At 45.3% G+C, this 23,250-nt stretch overlaps 1 protein-coding gene across 4 annotated transcripts in view; it reads right to left on the bottom strand.

Annotated features, from left to right (window-relative positions):
- Positions 1-23,042, bottom strand: part of GABPB1 (GA binding protein transcription factor subunit beta 1) — a 368,057-nt gene extending 345,015 nt beyond the window's left edge. Inside the window, exon 1 of one of the 4 annotated variants that reach the window (XM_069222548.1) lies at positions 22,643-23,042. The gene's annotated coding sequence lies outside the window, so the exon portion shown is untranslated. Of the gene's footprint in view, positions 1-22,268; positions 22,522-22,642 lie in introns of those variants that run through there. The other 3 variants (XM_069222545.1, XM_069222547.1, XM_069222546.1) reach the window with 3 other exon arrangements.
- Between the last annotated feature and the right edge of the window lie 208 nt (positions 23,043-23,250).

Raw genomic sequence — 23,250 nt, 5'->3', positions numbered from 1 at the left:
GACGCCGTCGCACAAGCTCACAACGGCGCAGGGCACCACGCAGATCTCCTTCAAAATCGCCTTCAGAGACCCTCCGGAAGGAGCCACGGAGACCGCGCTCCGATGGGGGCTCTGGAAACACCGGGGTGATCCCGACCCGCCGGGTGAGGAACAGGCCCACTCGGGGCCTCTGGAGGACACAGACCTGTCCCGCAGTCCAGTATTGTGATCCCGCTGGCGTGGGACCTATCGGGTGGAAGGCTATTGCTGGGTTGACGGGGTCTTTACTAACATTTGTTGTGATTTTAGACTTGATCCAAAAAAATGGAGGGGGTCCATCACTACCGCCCCCACTACCCTATCAGTTGATGGTTCACCTCACCAGTTTTAGAAGTGAGGTGCTATATATGCTATATATGGGCAACAGATGCTTCGGGGGTGGGGTGGGAGTTGGGGGGCAAGGGAGTTCTGACCTGGTTCTAATGGCCACTGTTACCATGTTTAGGTTATTGCAATGTTTACGTTTAAGGTCTAGCAGACAGAGCAGAGAAGGTAGGGACTCCACCGACTTCAGAGCGGCATATGCCCCACAGAGACATGAGCCAGGCGAGGGCTCTTCAATATTTCCAGGTCCAACAAAAGAGAGTCCCATCAGCCATGACGGGAACTTTTCAAACACCCACCCCCCATGAGTCAGACACAAGCTATTTCGTGGAACGTTAACGGTCTCCTGGACAAGATCAAATGCACTGCTGTTTTTGCTTACATACATAGATACAAACCAAATGTACTCCTACTGCAGGAGACTCACCCCCTGGGAGACAACTGACCCTTCCTGACCCGTAGAGGCTTTGACAGGGTATACCATGCCAGGTTCTCGCACGGCTCGAGGTGGGTGGCCATACTGTTGCACCGGTCGTTCCCTGTGACAAACATCCAGGTACGGAGGGACCAGCAAGGACACTATGTAGCCATTACAGGCAGGGTTGAAGGGAACACGATTAATATGATCAGTGTTTATGCTCCCCCCACACTAGTCCGTAGAACCCTGGAGGATCTCTCCCAGCTACTCTTAGACCTACCACCAGGGCTCACGATGATGAGACGTGATTTTAACGCCACCCCAGACCCGGTGGTGGATGTGGCCGGCCCACTCTCCGCACACAGACATACGGCAGCGGCGGGCCTCACAGGATGGTTTTCGGCAACGGGGCTCTGTGATGCCTGGCGGGTATGGCACCCAAGACGGTGACAATTCACCCACACCTCAGCAGCTCATGGCTCACAATCCAGGATAGACCTGGTGCTGCTCCTGAGCACAGACTGCACAACCCTCTCCCACATTGAAATATTGACAAGGGGAATCTCTGACCACGCCCCGCTTCGGTTTATTGTGGGTCCCGCACAATCTCTGACCCGTCCTATGTGGCGGTTAAACGCATGGTACCTCCAAGATAAGAACTACATTGAGCAGCTGCGACAGGCAGTGCGAGAATACTTGGAACTGAATGAGGGGTTGTGGCCTCCGGGGGCACTCTATGGGTGGGAAGTAAAGCAGTGCTGAGGGGTACGGCGAGAAACTTGGTACAAAACCAGGAGCGCACGTGGGCCCAGCATATCGAACAGCTGGAACTTTGGGCTACGGTCCTTGAAAGTGAAAATGAAACAAGCCCAAGCAACAGGACAACGCAGCAATTATTCCTCATCCGTGAGGAAATAAGAGACCAGTCCCTAGAGGCGGCAAAACACTTATGGAAGGCAAGAACGCCGAAAATCTACATATGGGGGGACAAAACTGGGAAAATGCTATACTGGTTGGTGTCTCACCATCAGGCCTCCAGGATTGTCCCCGAAATTCAGGACGGGGATGGTAACCTCGTTGTGAACCACACAATAGCGAAAGCCTTTGCCACGTACTACCGAACACTATATCAAGCGTCGGGACTGGTTGACTTGGGTTCGGCCCGTCGACTGCTGGACGAAGTCCCCTCCCACGGTTGTTAGCGGCAGAGGCACGGGTCTTAGACGAACCCATCAGCGCGAAGAAAATACAAGCGGCCACCTCAGCACTAGGTACTGGGAAAACCCTGGGACCTGACGGAATTTTACAAGGCCTTCAGGGAGGAGTTAACACCACATTTATTAAAACTCTTTACAGACGTAGAAAACAATGGTACCTTCCCTCGAGAATCAGACGCCGCTACTATTGTACCCCACTCAAGGCACTGTGCAGACTATAGGCCGATCTCACTGATTAACACCAAAATCAAAACCTTTGCCGCCATCCTTGCCATCTGTCTCAAGAGGGTTCTGCCACAACTAGTACACCCAGACCAATGCGGATTCATGGCCACTCGCAGTACCCAGCATTGCATCCGTCGGCTACACGTGGCCCTAGCTGAACGTGGCCGTTTGCCCCGAGACCTTGCCCTTTTACTCATTGACTTTGAAAAGGCCTTTGACTCGGTTGACGGGGGGTTTCTCTTTTTGGTACTTCGACGTGTGGGCCTTGGCCCGAGGTTCTGTCGCCTGGTTAAAGCATTATATGTCAACCCCACTGCCCGGGGTGCAGGTTAGTGGGTCCCTGTCCTCGACTCTGAGGTTCATCGGGGAACACTGCAGGGATGTCCATTGTCCCCCCTTCTGTTTACCCTAGCCATCGAGCCTCTAGCCCAGATGATCACATCTGACCCGGTATACCGCGGATGGAATAGGGGTCACTCCCAAGAAGACAGAATAGCGCTCTATGCTGACGAAGCCCTGTTGTATATGGAGGAACCCAGCATAACGGGCTCACGTAGCCTCAACCTTTTAAGACGTTATGAGCAGGCTTCGGGACTAAAGATGAACCCTGCCAAGTCGATACTGATCCCGCTGGCGAGTTCTCGGGACTGCTTTGACTGGCAAGACAGGATACCACTGCGCAGGCTAAGCTTCAAATACTTGGGTATCTGGGTGTCCCTACTGCCTGAAATGACATGGGCCAAAAACCTGTCGCCGTTGTTAACACACATCAAAGCAGACCTTCAGAGATGGCAGACTCTGCCGCTAAACGTAATGGGCCGAGTGGCTCTATACAAAATGATGATCCTGCCAAGGCTCCTATACACTTTTCAGAATTTTCCTCTATTTATCCCCCGCTCCTGGTTTAGAGCTCTTGAAAGCGCTACAGGGTTGTTCCTCTGGAAGGGTGCCAGACACCGGGTAGCGGCCCAACACTGCCGAAGAGGGATATATGATGGAGGTCTAGGTGCCTCAGACCTTTACCTGTACTATCTGGCCTCCCAATTAATAGTGATCCACAACTGTTTTAACGGGGGGAGACCCGGCCTATCGGGTGGAGTTGGAGTGCTTGGGATTCCCGCACCTTCTAGATGTGATGTATGGGAAACCCCTCCCCGAGGAATGGCGGAAGTAACCAGGGCAGTCTTCCTGGCATGGCGTGCTGCCTTAAGATACAACCGCTGGAATGCCGTTATTACCCGTCAGACACCACTGTGGAGAGGGAAACGGTTAAGTGTGACTGCAGCATTGGAGGGATTTGCAGAGTGGGACTTGGTGGGTGTGAAGAAATGGCTCCCTGTTGCAGTTACCCCCCACTTTTTGCCTGATACTGATGCTGACTTGACTGAGAAGTGTGCTGGGACCCTGCTAACCAGGCCCCAGCACCAGTGTTCTTTCACCTAAAATGTACCATTGTCTCCACAATTGGCACACCCCTGGCACCCAGGTAAGTCCCTTGTAACTGGTACCAAGGGCCCTGATTCCAGGGAAGGTCTCTTAGGGCTGCAGCATGTCTTATGCCACCCTAGGGACCCCTCACTCAGCACAGACACACTGCTTGCCAGCTTGTGTGTGCTGGTGGGGATAAAATGACTAAGTCGACATGGCACTCCCCTCAGGGTGCCATTCCAACCTCACACTGCCTATAGGTATAGATAAGTCATCCCTCTAGCAGGCCTTACAGCCCTAAGGCAGGGTGCACTATACCACAGGTCAGGGCATATGTGCATGAGCACTATGCCCCTACAGTGTCTAAGCAAAACCTTAGACATTGTAAGTGCAGGGTAGCCATAAGAGTATATGGTCTGGGAGTCTGTCAAAAACAAACTCCACAGCTCCATAATGGCTACACTGAATACTGGAAAGTTTGGTATCAAACTTCTCAGAATAATAAACCCACACTGATGCCAGTGTTGGATTTATTTAAAAAATGCACACAGAGGTCATCTTAGAGATGCCCCCTGTATTTTACCCAATTGTTCAGTGCAGGACTGACTGGTCTGTTCCAGCCTGCTGCTGAGAGACGAGTTTCTGACCCCATGTGGTGAGGGCCTTTGTGCTCTCTGAGGACAGAAACAAAAGCCTGCTCTGGGTGGAGGTGATTCACACCTCCCCCCTGCAGGAACTGTAACACCTAGCATTGAGCCTCAAAGGCTCAGGCTTCGTGTTACAATGCCCCAGGGCACTCCAGCTAGTGGAGATGCCTGCCCCCTTGACACAGCCCCCACTTTTGGCAGCAAGTCCAGGAGAGATAATGAGAAAAACAAGGAGGAGTCACTGGCCAGTCAGGACAGCCCCTAAGGTGTCCTGAGCTGAGGTGACTGACTTTTAGAAATCCTCCATCTTGCAGATGAAGGATTCTCCCAATAGGATTAGGGATGTGCCCCCCTCCCCTCAGGGAGGAGGCACAAAGAGGGTGTAGCCACGCTCAGGGCTAGTAGCCATTGGCTACTAACCCCCCAGACCTAAACACACCCCTAAATCGAGTATTTAGGGGCTCCCAGAACACAGCAAGATAGATTCCTGCAACCTAAGAAGAAGAGGACTGCTGAACTGAAAAACCTGCAGAGAAGACGGATACACCAACTGCTTTGGCCCCAGCTCTACAAGTCTGTCTCCCCACTTCTAAAGACACTGCTCCAGCGACGCTTTCCACAGGGACCAGCGACCACTGAAGCCTCAGAGGACTACCCTGCATCTAGAAGGACCAAGAACTCCTGAGGACAGCGGCTCCGTTCCACAAAGACTGCAACTTTGCAACAAAGAAGCAACTTTGAACCAACACACGTTTTCTGCCGGAAGCGTGAGACTTTGCACTCTGCACCCGACACCCCCGGCTTGACTTGTGGAGAACAAACACCACAGGGAGGACTCCCCGGCAACTACGAGACTGTGAGTAGCCTGAGTTGACCCACCTGAGCCCCCACAGCGACACCTGCAGAGGGAATCCCGAGGCTCCCCCTGACCGCGATTGCCTGCTTCAAAGACCCGACGCATGGTAAAGACTCTGCACCCGCAGCCCCCAGGACCTGAAGGATCCGACCTCCAGTGCAGGAGTGGCCCTCTCCCTTGCCCAGGTGGTGGCTACCCCGAGGAGCCCCCCCCCCCTTGCCTGCATCACTGAAGAGACCCCTTGGTCTTCCATTGATTTCTATTGCAAACCTGACGCTTGTTTGCACACTGCACCCGGCCGCCCCCGTGCCGCTGAGGGTGTACTTTTTGTGCTGACTTGTGTCCCCCCCGGTGCCCTACAAAACCCCCATGGTCTGCCCTCCGAAGACGCGGGTACTTACCTGCTGGCAGACTGGAACCGGGGCACCCCCTTCTCCATTGAAGCCTATGTGTTTTGGGCACCACTTTGACCTCTACACCTGACCAGCCCTGAGCTGCTGGTGTGGTAACTTTGGGGTTGCCCTGAACCCCCAACGGTGGGCTACCTTGGACCCAAACTTGAACCTTGTAGGTGGTTTACTTACCTGCAAAAACTAACAAACACTTACCTCCCCCAGGAACTGTTGAAAATTGCAGTGTCTAGTTTTAAAATTGCTATATGTCATTTATGTGAAAACTGTATATGCTATTTTGTTAATTCAAAGTTCCTAAAGTTCCTAAGTGAAATGTCTTTCATTTAAAGTATTACTTGTAAATCTTGAACCTGTGGTTCTTAAAATAAACTAAGAAAATATATTTTTCTATACAAAAACCTATTGGCCTGGAATTGTCTCTGAGTGAGTGTTCCTCATTTATTGCCCGTGTGTGTACAACAAATGCTTAACACTACTCCTCTGATAAGCCTACTGCTCGACCACACTACCACAAAATAGAGCATTAGAATTATCTCTTTTTGCCACCATCTTACCTCTAAGGGGAACCCTTGGACTCTGTGCATACTATTCCTTACTTTGAAATAGTGCATACAGAGCCAACTTCCTACAGTGGGTATCTCCTTGGTAGGGGATGTGTGGACAAGGGAAACTATGAAATGATAACAGGATCTACAGGGAGACTTCCAACTTGCCCAAACACAGTTCTTCAGATATCTCCAGCTTAGACATGACTTGAGGGTCCTCATACCGGCTGTAGGGTCCCTGCCAAAATTCAATCCACTGGAGACCAAATTACTTCTGGGTAACTTGGGGGGGAAGGGTGTCTCCCAAATCTATAAAATGCTAATTAACAATGCTCCTGGGGACCTGAGACCCATTAGAACCAGGTGGGAGTTATGGGTGGGAGCCTTGGAAGATACGGAGTGGAGGGAAGCCATGATGGCACCCACGTTACTATCAATGTCGGCTAGGCTCCGCCCAGTGCAATTCTACTACCTACATGGTGCATACTTATCTCCAGCCAGGTTACACCGCGCAGGCCTCCACCCCTCTGCCCAGTGCCCACGATGCTCGACCGGGCCTGCTGACTTTTTCCATATGGTTTGGTCCTGTTAAGTGATACAGCCCTACTGGGGCAAAGTGTTCCATGAACTGGGGGAAGTCTTGGGAGATGAGATACAGAAATCTGCAAAACTGGTCCTGCTGAGGGTAATGGAGGAGAGGGGAGGATCACGGGCACACCGGGCCCTGGTAGCCACGGCCCCGTTGATCGCCAAGAGAGATATAGCCACGGCCTGGATCTCTTCCGAAGGCCCATCACTTCGAAAATGGAGAAAGGGAGTGGACTGGTGCGCAACCCAGGAGAAAGTGAGATACGATTCCAGGGGATGCCCCCGGAAATTTGAGAAAATATGGGGAAGTTGGGTGGATACGCTGCCATAATAAGGGTTATGGAAAGGACTAAGATTGTTACACTGGAACTTATGCTGTGGCCCCCCTCCAGCCCAGATTTCCATCCCAACATTGTGATTGTTGGGGAGTTGCTATTGCTTTTGATACTTACCGCAATGTTACACTGAATTGTAAATGCTCTCTGCTTGGTGTACTTGCGTTCTTTTTCTTATACTTTTATCTCTCTTTGTTATTTCTTCTTAAAACAATAAAATTGGTTTATCAAAAAAAGTTTCGGAGGTAGGTAAAGTACTTACAAGTTCAGTCTCCTGGGCATAGGCAGCCCACCGTTGGGGGTTCAAGGCAACCCCAAAGTCACCACACCAGCAACACAAGGCCGGTCAGGTGCAGAGGTCAAAGGAGGGCCCAAAACACATAGGCACCTATGGAGAACAGGGGTGCTCCGGTTCCAGTCTGCTGGAAGGTAAGTACCCATGTCCTCAGGGAGCAGAGCAGGGGGGTTTAGTAGAGCACTGGGGAAGACACAAAGAGGCACACAAAACACCCTCAGCGGCACAGGGGCTGCTGGGTGCAGTGTGCAAAGTTGGCATTGGGTTTCCTATAGAAAGCAATGGAGGGACCCGGGGGTCACTTAGGTGATGCAGGCAGGGCACAGGGGGGCTTCTCGGGCCAGCCACTGACTGGGCTAGGCAGAGGGCTGTCTGCTGGTCACTCCTGCACTGGAGGTTGGTTCCTCTCAGTCCTGGGGGCTGCGGGTGCAGTGCTTTGTCCAGGCGTTGGATTCTTTGTTTCAGGCAGTCGCGGTCAGGGGGAGCCTCTGGATCCTCTCCGCAGGCATCTCTCTGGGGGTGCAGGGGTGTCGTCTTAGGTTACTCACAAGGTTGCACGAGCCACATTAGAAGTTACTAGCACAAGTAGGTGATGTTTTATTTTTATTTTTAAGTGCTATTTGAACAAGGGAATCTCATTGGTGGCAGAGCATAGTCCTGGCTCAAGCAATGGAGCAGAGGAATGATTCTCCAGGAACTGTCAGGATGCTGCAAGTGTACAAAGGATCTGGAAATATCTCTCATCATTCAGGACATGTGGGGGCCCTTTGAGATTTATCGGTTTGCAAACGGATTGAATACCCAACTTATAAGACTTTTCAGGTGGAAACGAGATCCAGAAGTGTTTGGAGTACATGCATTCCGACAAGATTAGAGGGTACTTTCCATTATGTTTGAGTGTTCGACAACATGCTCTTAGGCCCACAAGGGGAGTGCCTTGCCTTGGCCGTGCAAGAACAATTGTCTCTAAAGATCTGGAGGAATTCAGGAGACCATGGGCAATGCTAGGCCTGTTTGAAAGCAGCTTCAGACCTATTTCAGAATCATGGGCAACGAGAACTACAAAGGCATTTTGAATGGCCTGGAGTAAATGTGTTTATTGCTGCTTACAACGGAGTCTTGCTCAGGTTTCAACTAATAGAGCTTATGATGTAAATTACCATGCAGCACCTTTAAATCAAGGTTGACATACAGAATTCAACCTGTATAGGTCAGCAACAGCTGCGGGTCACAAGCTAGAGAATGGAATATCAGTAGAATTTGTTGGTGAGGAAAGTTATGCATACCTTGTGGGTGCTGAAACCTGATGCAAAATAGTCTTGTTTGTGATCTATGCATTGTGTTGAACATGGTAGGAAACTGGGGTGACAATGAGTGTTTGGATTTGATCTGAAAAACCTAACAATTTATATAACAAATGCTATCCTTATTAGAAAAATTTGATATTCCGTGTCTTTAATTGTTTCAAATGGCTGGATAGAGAAGGTTTGGAGTCTCTCAAACCTTGCATCCATAAAGACAACTGCTTGCACACAAACCTGCAAGACAGGTTAAAGAGGTTAAGAAACAGGCTGTCGTGATTTGGAAAAATGTTGGTCCATTCTTGGAGGGAGGTGTTGGACTTCTACTTTTAAATCTTTTTTCCCCCCTTGGTGATAGTTTGTAAGATATATTACGACCTGCTGTTCAGAAGTTTTAAACCGGTGGAGATTGCTATAGATAATGTACTAGCAAGGCACTGAACTTGCAAAATGTTAGCGTCCATGCCTTACCATAAAATGTAGATTTTCCACACTGTAATTGGCAAAACATTTGGACTTTATTAAAGACACTGGAGCTAAGAGTATCCTGCCCTTATAGCCCATTCTGATTATTTGTTTTTTAATTTCAGATTGCGCTGAAGTTATTATATAGGACAGCTGGGTGGAAGTGCGTGTGGATCGGTTTGAGAGTTTTACCAGACACCGGTTATTTTCAGAAAAGTATCTCATTTCCAATACTTAAAGAAGGAAGAAAACTGTGTGACCAGGATTTTATTAGTTCTTAGAATTTCCTAAGATTCCAAAATGTTCCTTTAGTTGCTACTAAGAGTGGGACCAATAAATCCAGATTTTCTGCCCATCAAGTTGAGGATAATCTATATTTTCTGCCAAGAAACCGGGAGCCCATTTATGCAGGCTGTACGGTGGTTAAGTAGGGAACTTTTTTTAACACTGCTCTGCAGATCTAAGAACAAACGAGGCATAGGAATCTCACCAATTAACCATTTCAGGGTTTTTATAGTTTAATTTGGTTGGCCTTTGCTAGTTTAGGTATATTAATTGTCACAGTTCTGAGTACAATAGAGTTAGAGTATTCTAAAATTCCGCAAATATAATTTTGTTGTGCCTATGCTTGTTTTGCGGGTCAGAGATAGACAATAATCCTCCCAACTCAACCACCAGAAAAAAATAGGACTAAGCCTTTTGATGCTCTCCTTGTTAAACAAAAGCTTGCTTGCAAGGCAGTTTGGAGTAATATTTTTTTGTTATGAAGAGAGTGTCATGCTGCAAATGATGAAGAATGTTCACAAAAGACTGTTGAGAAATAAGATCCCCTGACTGATTTGACCGTTTCATATGGCTCAACAGTTGTCATCAGTTACCATCCATCTGCAAAACATGTGAAGTATGCCCTGTAAGAGGCGTTAACCAGACTTTTTTCTTTCCAGGAGCTGCAATGGCAACTTGGCAGTGAGCAAAGCCAGATTGAAGCACTTATAAGGGAAGCATAATTATTCTGTTTTTTTTTAATAAAGGGTGCTCGTGAAGACTTAGTTGCGTTAAGTTTAATTTACTTACAAGAACAAATACACTTTCAAACTACTTGCTATCAAGACTATACCAAACGGGTAAATTCCATTAATGTGTTCCCAAAGCAGCAGGTAAGATTCAGCAACTGGTACACAACAGCGAGACAATGTATTGTTCTTAATGAGCCGATTCAGGAAGATTTAGGAAACAAAAGATGGGTATTGTATATACTGTTGCTTTGTATCTTTGAGGGAGTTGGGGTGGGGGGGCGGAAGCTTGACCCACAATTGCTACATTTGAATATTTAACTTTGCTGAAACCTCATTTAGAGATAGTATGAACCACTCAGTGACTACTGGTGAAGTCTTCACTGGCAAGCAGTGCAGACTGTTCTACTACAGGGCTGATGTGCCATTGATGCACCCGAAAGCCTTCTCCTTTTAGAATGGAGTCTGTTGGATGACTATTTTCTCTGCCTGGGTTCGACATGGGAGGTATGGCAGCCCCAGACAGTGGATTAAAAAAAAAATAAAAAAATCACACAACAACAACGGCCCTCACAGACAGGAAGCAATACTCAAAAACGTGTCAAGGGTATTTTTTTATTTTTTTTTGCAGAAACCGACCGCCATCTTTGAGGGTGTGTTTCTTAAAACTAAAACAGAATGCCGAGCAGGCCACTGCGACAAGGTTGCCCAGCTGGTCAACTGTGACAAAAGTGCTTTCACCATGTCGACAGAGGCAACTTCATCAGAAATGAAAGTGCAGCAGTTAGATATCTCCTAAATAGGTCAAGTAGCTGTGGAATGCTCAAATTAATCTGAGCCATTGATATATGTGGGCGCCATATGAGTCCATTGAAAGTCTGCACATCATGCCACCTCAGTTTGGACACAGCTATATGCACAATAGTCTTGACAACAACAGGAGCAGTCCAGTCCGAACTGCAAGGACAGGCCTTTCCTGATTTTGAATACAAGCAACCAAAGACCAGTTTCACCCTGTTGGGGCTCTTCAGTCAGGTTTAGCTTGGAAAAGCTTGGATTCAAAAGCTCCCTTGGCCATGTATTAAGAACAATGGATGGTTTCTTATCAGCCGAGACAAGTTGGTGAAGAGCATTGTTAGGGCTATCTGTTAGTCCTCTTGCTTTACAGTTTGTCTTCAAATATTAAAACCAAATTGCTTGCTAGAAGTGCATTGTTGTTCTACCAAAAGCTGTAGGATAGCACTCATAATATAGGTGGTCATTTGTAGCTGGGCAAAAGTGGACTTGCAGTGTCTTCCAAGGCCCTTAAACTTTTACACAAAAAGACATCTGATCTGCATACAGTATTCTAAGGTAAAAGAAAATGCTTTGGGGCTGTTAAGTTATTCTTACGATGTGGATAACTTTACCTTTGAAAAGGCACTTTTCAACTGTTATCCTGGTGTGACATTCCCAGAAGTTAAGACGTGGCAGCTTCATAAACATTATTAGCTCAAAAAAAAGGTAATGATGGCTAATGTTCCAAATTTACCCAATTGTATTGTGACTGTTCAACAAAGTGCAAATTGCCAGTTTAGGATTCATGAACAATTACATTAATTGAAGTGGGCATTGCCCTATATGGAGTGGATTCAGGTAGAGAACGGAAAACTGAGGAAGACTACTTCCAGGGCAGGGTTAACAGAGTAGGAGGTACGCTTAGTTGCCTCTCACACTATTAATGCGTCTCCGGCCAGCCTCAATAAAATTATAGGCCCGATTCATATGATGGCAGAAAAGGTAGTCCTTCACGATGCCCACCATATCTAAAAGGTGGCAGATTATAGGTAGCCACAGCAGACTACTGTCTCCACTGTGGCCAAACTTCTCTTGTGGCCAGACAAAGTAAAGAGAACTTGATATAATCAACACCTGCCCAATTTAGATGGGCGGTCATAACTGTTTTGTTTTTTTTACTGCTTCTCACTGCCAGGAAACCCTGGTTGTAAGGGGAAGTACAAAACTGGAAAATGCCACCATCCCACTCGACGATACTTGAGCAAGGTGACTGTGGCAAGAAATGAACTTCAAATCCCTTGTGTGGCTCTTGTACTCTACAAACAAGTTCCAGTCATTATTAAATGGGAAGATCACTTTTGAATATTTAAAACTTCAATTAAAATTAACACAATTATAGTGTGTGCTTTTATCGCATATGAAAGAAAAGTGCCGTCAGACCACAATGTTTAGGTCTGGACATCTAGATGTATGTTAAGAATCATCTTAACCTCATAGTAAGCAACCATTATGAAAAGGAGAGTAAGCTTTACGCTGGAAACCCTTGCTAGGCATTTCTCAGTGACTCTTTTCCGAAACGTTCAGCTGCTGCTGCTCGAATCTTTCTGCTAAATAACATTTTTCTGCAGGCTGGATTGTTTTTCAAAAGAGTGTTAATGTTAGCCCATCAGCAGTGAAATGCTTGCATCCGCATTTGCAAACGCAAAGCACGCACCCTACCCACCGGGGGGGGGGCAGGGGATGGCCCCAGAACTCTAGACCAAATTGAGTTGTTAGACACGTCTTGACAAGAGAACTCCACTCTTCTACAACTAATCCCTTGGCTGTGCCAATATAGTGCAAATTAAGGGTTGGAGGCACAGGTTCTCATTGCTAACCCTGACTGCTGGAACTCTTTGCATATTCGACCTCTCTCTGAATTAAACACTTTTAGGAATGCTCAGAAAACCTAGCTCTTTAAGAAAGCATTAGAGTTGTACTCCTAACGTTGGCCTCAAGTTTCAGTGTTCAAATTTCTCTCAGGTGTTTTTGAGCAGTGAAACGCTTACACCCGCATTTGCGAACGCAAAGGCTGTACCCTCCCCACTGGGATTTTTAAACCTTGATTTTCTACAAAAAGCGGACAAAGTTAGAGAGTAAATTTTATTTTGCATTTCAGAAGGTGCCAAGTGGAACTATCACACAATACCATCAGCCATTCCTGGCTTTTGATGCAACTGTATGGGGCACTGAGGGGCTTGTAGTTTGGCTTTCAACATTATCAAAGGCTCAATCCCCAAGTATATGAAGCACCATGACACCACTGGGTGAACGAGCACTCAATAAATACTGCACAACATAAAATAATTAAGATAAGGAGCCATTTTCTAATTGGAGTTTGTGTGAATTATTTGGCAACCCAAGAACAGAGAAGTAATTGTAATACCTAAATGTTACTATGCTCTAGGAAGACAGACAGGTGCCAATATTTCTGAGAAGGTTTTGAAAGAACGGTCAGGGCTGCCACCAATGCTTTATAAGCTTTTATCATCAGATGAAATATCAGAAACAGCTGCAGGTAGTTGGGGAAAACTATCTGATGTAATGGACCATTCAAATGAGGATCTTAAACTATGCATAGTATATTGGAGGTAGTGTGAAGAAGACATTGTGATGTGAAAGAGTTAATCGTCAACGCTAATGAGTTCAAGTCTATGCAAAAGAACACATACTGCAGAGAAATGCTGAACAGTTTTATTTGCTTTCTAACTCTGCTACATGAATATACTTAGCTAAATATACACAGCTGGTTGTCCAAGATTTTGCATTGTATTGACCCATGGTTTATGGATAGGGGAAGGCATAAAGCCTAGGTCATGTCGACCGGTACGGATGAGAACGAGTCTAAGATCAGACGAAAGAAAGTTAGGATATTTGGTAAGGGGGTTTGCAACCATTATAGAGAAGTAGCTGGTTCATGGAAGGATAATGTGAACTGGTGCAAGCCAGCTTCTAGGGTATGAAAAGTAAGGGGGCAGGACAATCTGGGAAGCTCACAGACTGGGCTGTGCAGATTTGCCCCTGCCCACGGCTGCTGTCCTTTTGCGCTGCCCCACAAGGTATGTTTGCAGTGGTCTTCCTAGTGCTGTCAGGGAAAAATGAAAGGCACCCTGGGACATATGGCCATTTCTCACTGTTTCTCAATAGCAGGAAGGTTCGCAAATGCATTTGGACTACTTTAAGCCACGGTAGAAAACATATGTTTCTTTCTTTATACTGTTCTCATTAAAATTATGTTGTAAAAACTAGTGTGTTGCTCCTTACTGGGTACCCTTATCGATTTGTATATGGTACAAGATAGCTAGCGGTGACTGCAGGCAAGCTGACTTTGGATCATGTTATTTTATGTTTCAGTACAATACAGAAAGCAATTATAAAAGCAAACTCCTGTTAGATGTGTTCCCTCGTTACTTAAATTGATGTTTTATGAGCTCACCTGCATTGTTGTATTTTTTAAAATTGCTATTCGCTTAAATTGAAACATTCAATTCAGTATCTGAATGTAGCCTGTGGCTTGTGAAAGTACACGCAATAAATAAAGAGGTCTTCAAACTCTGTATTTAGAGTGCTGCGTTTGCTGACAGGGGTCAACTGTCAGGCTAGGCCTTCTGATAAATTGCAACTTATTTTTTAACTTTAGGTTTGGTGTCTACAAAGGCCTCTCATTTTGCAGTCAGAAAAAGAAAAGTAAAGTGAATTCAGAGTGTGTGAACAGGAAGGCTGTAAGATTTCATTTTTTAAACACAACAAAATGTAACTATCTGTAAATGAACTGTACACATTCAGAAGTTAGGAAAATAAAATAAAGCACATTTTTTAATTTTGAAGTGTGATGGAAGCAAATATTTTATAGGATCAAAACACATCAAGGCACTTTACATTGTGATGCACGAATAATAACTACTCACTCAAAACGCTTTCTATACATTATCATCTGTGTGCAAATCAGTAAAACTGTTTCTGTGCAAACATGGCGGCCATTTCAATAGAAAATGTGCGTTCTGTTAAGTGTGCTGCCACACGATGCTTTAGTTACATTAAAAATTATAGCCTGCCTCATAGCCATTTAAGCTAGGTAGTTTGTGAAAGTTTATTTTTCTTAAAAGGTGGGACGTGGTTCTAAAATGTTTAGAAAGCACTGGTCTAAGTGTTATATTGTATAATATACCAGAAGCCTGTATTTCATACAGTCTGCGTAAGCAAATGGTTGTTTTTACTTAGCTGTATGGATGACAGCCAGGTTAGTGTGTCTCCCCTTACAGGTGCAATGCCAAGAAGCCAATCTTTTAACCTATTATATCCCTAAATACCTCTACATGCACAAGTAAGGCACAAACACTCAAAGCTACATTAACTAGAATCAAAGACATATCCAAATTACCCGTGGAAGTCCCAGGTTAATCAGTGAATGAAGCTTAAATCATCTGTTGAGTTTGATGTCCAGATAGGAAAGCTAAGAGTGTTTCTACCAGTAGTGTTAATTCCAAAACAACCAGCTACTTAAACCCAGACGGACAACAGTGTCCATCCGCCTATCCCTAGATACTAAAAAATATTAATCATTTACACTGCAAAACTACAACTTAGGTTCTCGCGAGTGGTTTTGAAAATATACAATTTACCTCAAACCATTTAAGAGGTGCACAAACAGTTAAATTGGTGAGGCAGATTTAACACCAACAACTTGAGAGAAACTTCAACGTAACAGTCTAGTTCAGGGATACTCAAAATAAGGCCCGGGCAGCATACGGCGCTCCTATTGTTTAATTGCGGCCCCCTAGTGAACAGTAGCATTCAGCTGCTGTTCACTTGACAGAGCAGGAACAAATAGAAAGCTGCGACACAAACCGGTATACTTTATTTACATGTTAATTAAAGTAACAGCATAGAAGAAAAGGTGTCCTAGAAACCTCTTTAGAAACACCTTTAGTTTTAGACATCTTGCACCTAAAATGCCGAAACTTGATCAACTCTGCAAACTTTAAAAAGTTTATTTCATCAACATGCATGAGCATTTTACCTTAGAAGACCAGATTATATCACTGCATTAGAGGCATTAGCAGTGACAGTTTTCAAACATGATCTTGGAAACTTTCATGCCGCCCCCATTTGGAAAACAATGCCATTATTGTCAGGTGCACCTTGAGAGTAGTCTTGTTATATAATTGGAACAATATTATAGTTTTGTACAGCACACATCCTGAATTTGTATGTGTCAAGGGTCTCTTTTATGTGGTAGTGAAGAAAAGGGAGGCAAAGTGAAATTAACCAATTGCCTAGGATCACACAATTTGGTTAGGTGGGGATGCAAGGACTGATAACCTGGTTTTGCATTTTGTAATTCACCCACAAGATGAGTGCCTCTTTCCCTCTCATGTTTAACATTAGATGTTAATGCTTTGACTTTAATTCTAGGGGCATGAGAATAGAGCATTGATGGCAGAGAAACCATGGGAAGGCTTATTTTGTTGTCCATACCATGCAACTGCTTCGCGTCCTCCTACGCCCACCTTTCATCACCCCCAACCCTCAAAGTACTGGCATCTGTGCGGCCCTCGGGCATGCCACAGACAGAACTTTGGGGCCCCCTGGGGAAATGTTTGTTAGTACCCATGGTCTAGTTGATGCAAATGTGTTAGATTATTGTAATAAAGTAACTATATTTTAGTGTCTGTGACAAGGCATGCACATTTATTTCTAACACATCTCTATCTAACGTACATTTGTTCTGGCATATTTTACTACCAATTTTAAAACTTTTAGCTTGGTTTTATTGAATTAATGCAAGGTTTGAGGTTTCATTTTTTTTTTTTAACTCAAAACAAGTAAATAAAAAAAAAATGAACGACCCCGATTTCCAAATATATAATAAGTGATCATACAAAAACTACCTATGTCCTAGGATAAAAAGAAGAAAAAAATGTGTAGGGGGATATGCTTCCCCTTAAACCTGGTAATCTGGAGCCGAAAACGTTTTTTTTTTTTTTTTTTTTTTTTTTAAATGTTGCTGCAATTTTGGGGAGGGAGGAATGCTTCCCCCCCCCCCCCCTCGACTCTGGATGGCCCCACTGACCCCATTCCCCAGTGCTGTGCATAAATTATAGGGGAGTGGGGTGAACAGCCCCCCTACAAGAGCCTGACTGAGGCCCCATCCCCCAAGGCAGATTTAAAACTAAAGGCAGGAAGCTCTGCCCCCACTCTCCTCCCAGGGTCAAAATTATTTAAAAGGGGAGGGGGCCAGCGCCACTACCCTAAACCTCATAAGGTGCTGCAGCCAGCTTAAAAGATGTGACCCGGGGAGCCCACCCATGGGACACAGTTGATATGCACTTCCACTGGGCCTGAGTGGGAGCAGCAAAAAATTGTTCCCTCTAAGGGGAGAGCAAATTTTTTCCTTGCCCACATTCTTTCAGGCAGGACAACAGACATTGCTCCTTAGGCAAGAGCATAGAAAAATACAGACTACTGCTACATACAGGATGGGTGCATGTAGGTAGCCTGCAGCGTCCCTGGATCCTCCCTACACCAAGTCCCCCCACCACTCCCCACCCAACAGCCCTCACTCCGAAGGAAAGAAAAGAAAATGAACATCCAGAGTGGGCACTAGGACACCCAAAATAGAAATAACATTTTATAAATATGTGGTAAATGAGCAGCAAGTGCTGCTCGGTTATTATTCACTGCTTCTTGAAAGGGCACCTCCTAATGCTGTGAGGACTCTACAAACCTTTTTTTAAGCTTGGTAGAAGGGGTAGGTGTACGACCAAGCATTTTATTTAATGTTGTGGGATGCCGGAGCAGTAAGTCCCCATGACCTAAGTAAAGCGTACCATATTTTTAAAGCACTTCTAGCTGGAGCTGTATGCTCTACATACAGCTACAGTGCAGAGTCTCCTTGTAGTGAGTTCTACTGCTACACTTCAAAGCTTGAAAAATGTTAAAAATGAAGACTCAGAGATATGCTGTTTTTATTTTTTATTTAACATTACATTTTATGACTTTTTTTGTTTTTTTAACATTGCACTGCGACTTGTTGAAATATACATTGGTAATTTTTTAACAATGAGTGTACTTTATATATGTTGATATCCTGGCCCCACCATAGAGCCAATAAGCCCACTTTTTATATTTTGGTATTCTGAATCTTTGACAAAGTCATTAGGTCTGCCTTACTTAAAATGACACCCATGCCCTGCCCTCAACCCCTCCCTTCTACCATGGCTCAGGTGGGGAGGGGAGCTTGGGCAGCATAGCGGGGTTGGGCACAGGGTCTGGCATGCGGTGAACCTAATGACAAGTATGGCCAAAGGCTGGGCACAGTGTTGGATTGCCTGCCCGCTGGGGTTTGGATGTCGGGCCTGGGTGCAGGCAAGGCCCTGCAGCCAACCCCAGCAGCATGTTGTATTGTAATAAAATATTACTTTAGATAAAATAAACCCTAAAAATTAAATGGAAAGAAAACAAAAGTCACATTCCTTTTTTATTCCCAAATGTTATGCTTCAGTAGTTCTGCATTGCAGGCAACATGAATTTTGTATAGCATAAATCGCAAACTGAGTTGCTACTGGTGCCCGAGTGAATTCAGGATGAGGTTGAGTTTTCAGGACAAAGCATGATTGAGAACGCAGAGTCAAAGCTGGAAGTATTGGAGTTTCTCACAGTGCCTGCCACTTGGTCATAAAGGTGTTCAAAATATCTGCTTATAGAATGCTTGACCTCTCTGCAAAGTGCACAAGGTCATGGTCGCATCCGATTGTAATCATGATTCTACAGGAAAGTATGTGAAGGAGGTACACAGCTCTGGAAAGGTGGGAGGTGTCTGTATGGTGAAATAGAAGATACAAAAGTCACTATATGCGAGGGAGAGTGGGGAAAAAACTACAACAAAAAGGACAGTGATGAAGTGTGCATGATCTAGATGGCGGCGACTTCAGTGAGAGAGGTTGGGAGAATATAAGCAAAAACGAACGAGAGAAAAGAAAATGGAGAGACAAACTCACTTTCTATTTTGTTTTATGGCTTGTATTGTGTTGTAGTTCGAGTGCAGGGTCTGTATACAACAACTAGGAACCACTCACATATGAGTAAGTTCCTTATTTTATGTTAGTCCCTTGCTTGCATATATGTATTGGGACAATCATACTCAATCTCCAACAAGTCAACCTTAAACATTCAACCATAAACAACCTGGTAAGCTCTCAAATACCAATGCAGGCACACAAAGACAGCTAAAATTTACAGTCACAGAAACTGTGATGGGTCAAAACAGGAGGCTCCCCACACCTCATGCTAAAAAAAGAAACAAGACAACAACTAGGTTGTGACTACTACTGCACAATGCCCCAAGATGTGCAAAACCTGTGACATCTTTTAAAACGATACCCTACAACCACATATCCGCACACTCAGGACAACATTTATGCATGCAGGACATGTAATCTCTGGTAACAGATCATACGATAGTCAGGTTATGGAAACCACTGGCTCCCTTTAACAAAGGGTTTCCCAGTCATTCCTATGTCTACACATTCAAGGCACAAAACAATACAGATTGCTTACCAATACATCACCACAGTTTAAAATTTCTATTAACAGACCAACACAAAATCTTTCCTCGCAACTACATACGTACACAATGTCCCCAGACAGCCACCTCACTTTACTAAACTACACAGTAAAACATTCTCATACCGTCTACCTCTTCCACAAGCAATACACATCACCACAAGGATAACACACTGCATCACAAACAAAAGTGCAACCCAGCACTCCAACATGCGCTACATGCTGTCAAACTAGCTGGCCAATCCAACATGATCAAGTGCCAGATCGAAGAAAGCACTTAGTCTGCAACCAGAGCTGTGCCCTCTGGAAATTACACCAGAAACTTATCATATCAAGGGGTAATCTCCCATGCAACTCCTCACCAGATTGTACTACCACACTTCCCCCAACATCACCTACCATGGGGTACTCCCCATAAAACCTCGTGATATGGTACTTATATTTCCCAGTTTGCAACAACAAATATATAAGCGCATTATATTTGTAACTCTCACAATGGGGTACTAAACTTACTCACACCCACAACTTTGAACACGCACAACCAGCGTATACCTAGAAAACAAAACAAAGATGGGTACTATACACTCTTCCCCAAACTGCTAACTAGACTCCATGTGGAGTTAAAAGTAAATGTTCACAATGTAGTCCGAAAATCTACAGATGGATAATTTAAACTTTCCAGCCTGTCTGGCAACATTGACCATTCAGCACACTATAACCAATAACATAAGCTATAAACAAAATTCCAACAGTCATAACTTTGCTAACCAGTACATATATTACCAATAAGATGTATATGCCAGAAGCCAATATGCAAGATTCCCCAGTCAAACTGTTTCTTAAACTGTCCTAACTCAGAAAACAAGGCACATTTCTTAACAGAAGCAAAGAGTAATACTCTATGAAAGCCAAAAAACCCTGTTGATTAATTAACTGAATGTCAAATTTTAACTTTGCAACTGAACGAACCAGGCAGGCGATGTTTCGACTTCCCAAGTTGTCAGGATAGTATACTTCCCAACAGCAGTCTCATTTCTATGTCAAATGTCCTAGGAGATAGCCCTACTTCTCTTTCTAAACTAACTAGATCTTGAATAGTCTTTTGTCAACGTGTCCTAACTTGTCCGACTCGAACCTCTACTCTAACACCCAAGATATTGGTAAGGCTCTCTTATGAGCAAGTTGTACTGATAGGCCATAGGACTACACCCTCTTCTTCCAGTGCCGACTTCCTCGAGCTGGTAATTCCCCTTTACCTGATGCTGCGCACAGTCAAAATAACGTTGTCTAATGCTTTAGGCACATCGCTAGCAAGAACCATGTTATCTTCTCATGTCAGTGGGGGGCACCATAGAATATGCAGAATGCACACCGAACCCTCGGAAGGAATTGACTAGCCTGTACCAGTCATCTTAATTGAGGAATCATGCTTCACACTCACCAACGCTGCTCCTATGTCACCATTCAGTGTTACTGCTTGAAGCTCCATGGGCCATTTCAGGGAGTATGCTCAATGTAAATGAGATTTCTAGCCTGCCTCTTCCCACTATCTCCGTAGCATTGTCCTTAAGCTTACAGCTATTCACTGGGACACGTCACCTCAGTGTATAATGTAAGTTTCTCAATTGGCTCACTGTCCTTGTCAAACTTGCCCACCCTGCTCATCAGACTCCTGGTCTGCATCTTGAGCCGATACCACTTGCTGGTGAATATGAAGGCAAGGCGCCCCAAACCAGATATTCATGGCCACAGAGCCGTCTTCCTGCTCACAACAGGCCTTCTCCTCTACAGAGATGACACCAAACTGAAACTGCAGTCTAGCTGCATTTTCATGCAGTTTTTTTCAAGAACTTGATGCCAAAATGGTGAACTTAGAGGGTAGGGTCCTCATACATCCTAAGTGGCTTCCGAATCATGTAAGTATTTATTACCTTTACACCCATTAGTTATATGAACAACAGGTACGTCCTGTCAGGGTTTCTTTCTCCCTCGTCATTCACTCTCAGCATTCCAGACATCAGCCCATAGAAGGAATGAGGACGCACAGAATACTACATACATTCACCTCACTACCCCGACCTAAATAAATGTTATTGCAAACGCCAGCATGCAACGCACTGTTAGTAAAACACTGAACTAGCGCCGGCGGGTGTAACTAAGACACTGGATTTTTAGCAGCTGTCATCAAAGCTACCAGACTGTTCCAGGTCAAGTAGGAAATTTCGGTTTGTGTTGTTTTTCTGCCAAACCATTTGCACGCTGGCATATTGCCTCCATCCGTATAACTGGAAAAAGAAAAGTATAAATTCCAGAACGTAGACTGCGATGTTTGGCTGAACATCCGAGGTTGACCGAAGGGAACATTCCTGACGTACTCATCGAACAACTGTGCAGTAATCCCTGCTGCCTATTGCCCACCATTTACAAAGCTGTTTTGCACAACTTTAACGTCCACATAGCGCAGCAGCTAAATGTCCGCTCCATTCACCGAGTGGCCTTTACGTACAAGCAGATCAATTCGCTAGTAACATTTAGAGACAGTAAAGTGTAATTAAAACAAATTAACATAATGGAGTGGAATGTACTTTTCGCACTGGCCTGTACTGGGGCCAATTGTAGCCGAAACAAAGCTAAATCAAATCAATTTGATCTTTTAAAAACACACCGGCTCCCCGCCTGAACAAGGTCTGGTCAGCATGTACGCTCTCGTAGTTCTACATTATGTACGTCACTTCCACCCCAATGGAGCTCGATTGTTGCACCCAAGTCTCTTCTTACCCGATCTGAATCAAAGTGACCCCCAAAAAAGTCACTCTTGTGCATTCGCCCGCATCCCTCCTTCCCCCCCAAAGTAGCTTCCCAAAATATCTTCTGTTGCCGAGACACAGGGCATCTAAAGGCGGGCCCACGCTAGGCCGCTTATTTTTGCCAACCATCGGCGTTGCGCGCCACGCTGCCCCCCTCAACCCGCACACACAACTACGGACATTGCGGCGTCCGAGCCCCGGAAACAAGCGCCGCATAGGCCGATAAACAGGAAATCGCTAGGGTGGATGGCGGGTTCCGGGGGAAGTTGAATTATTTTTTACTAGCAAAGAGATCAACTTCCACATCCGGTACGGGCCAGAGAGGCACGGAGCGCCGACACTGACCTGGAAAAGCTTGGGGTCTACGTCCCGACTGTTGTCGTGGTGCCAGCATAAAGTCTGCCAGGCCGGTATTGGCTGTTCCAGTGCAGAGCCTTAGTGTAAACCAAGCAGATTTTCCGAAAATGCCGTCCGATGGGCGCCTAAAATCTTATAGTCCCATATGCCGATCGCGGAGGGACACAAACATGGCGTCCCGATGGAAAGAATTACCCACACAGTACCTCAATAATTGGGTACGCCTAGTTGTGAGGATCGACACATGGCAGCTGGATGACAAAATGCTCGGTCGTTTCACTTAATTAAAGAAAAAATGCCGTTAATTAACCAAAACGTGTATTTAACTCATGTAATGTGTCGTGCGGAGGGATACGTCTGTGTTGGTGCGAATCCGTTCAAGGCAAGCTAGACACATGCGCAGTAGGGGATGAAGTTGAAGCAGGCATATTTATTTACTGTGAGGAAAAAAATACAGTATCGTCGCTACGGCTTAAAGCAGGGGCTTTTCGGGGTAGCGAGAGCCAATTGACAACGAAATATATGGGCGTGACTGCCACAAACTGAATTCTTTGACGGAATGAATAATGTTTGATGGTGTCCCAGAAGGGGATATC

This window comes from Pleurodeles waltl, chromosome 3_1 (assembly GCF_031143425.1).
Source record: "Pleurodeles waltl isolate 20211129_DDA chromosome 3_1, aPleWal1.hap1.20221129, whole genome shotgun sequence".
Lineage (NCBI taxonomy): Eukaryota > Metazoa > Chordata > Amphibia > Caudata > Salamandridae > Pleurodeles > Pleurodeles waltl.
The sequence above is the reverse complement of the archived record's forward strand: the minus strand, read 5'-3'. Positions and strand labels throughout refer to the sequence as shown.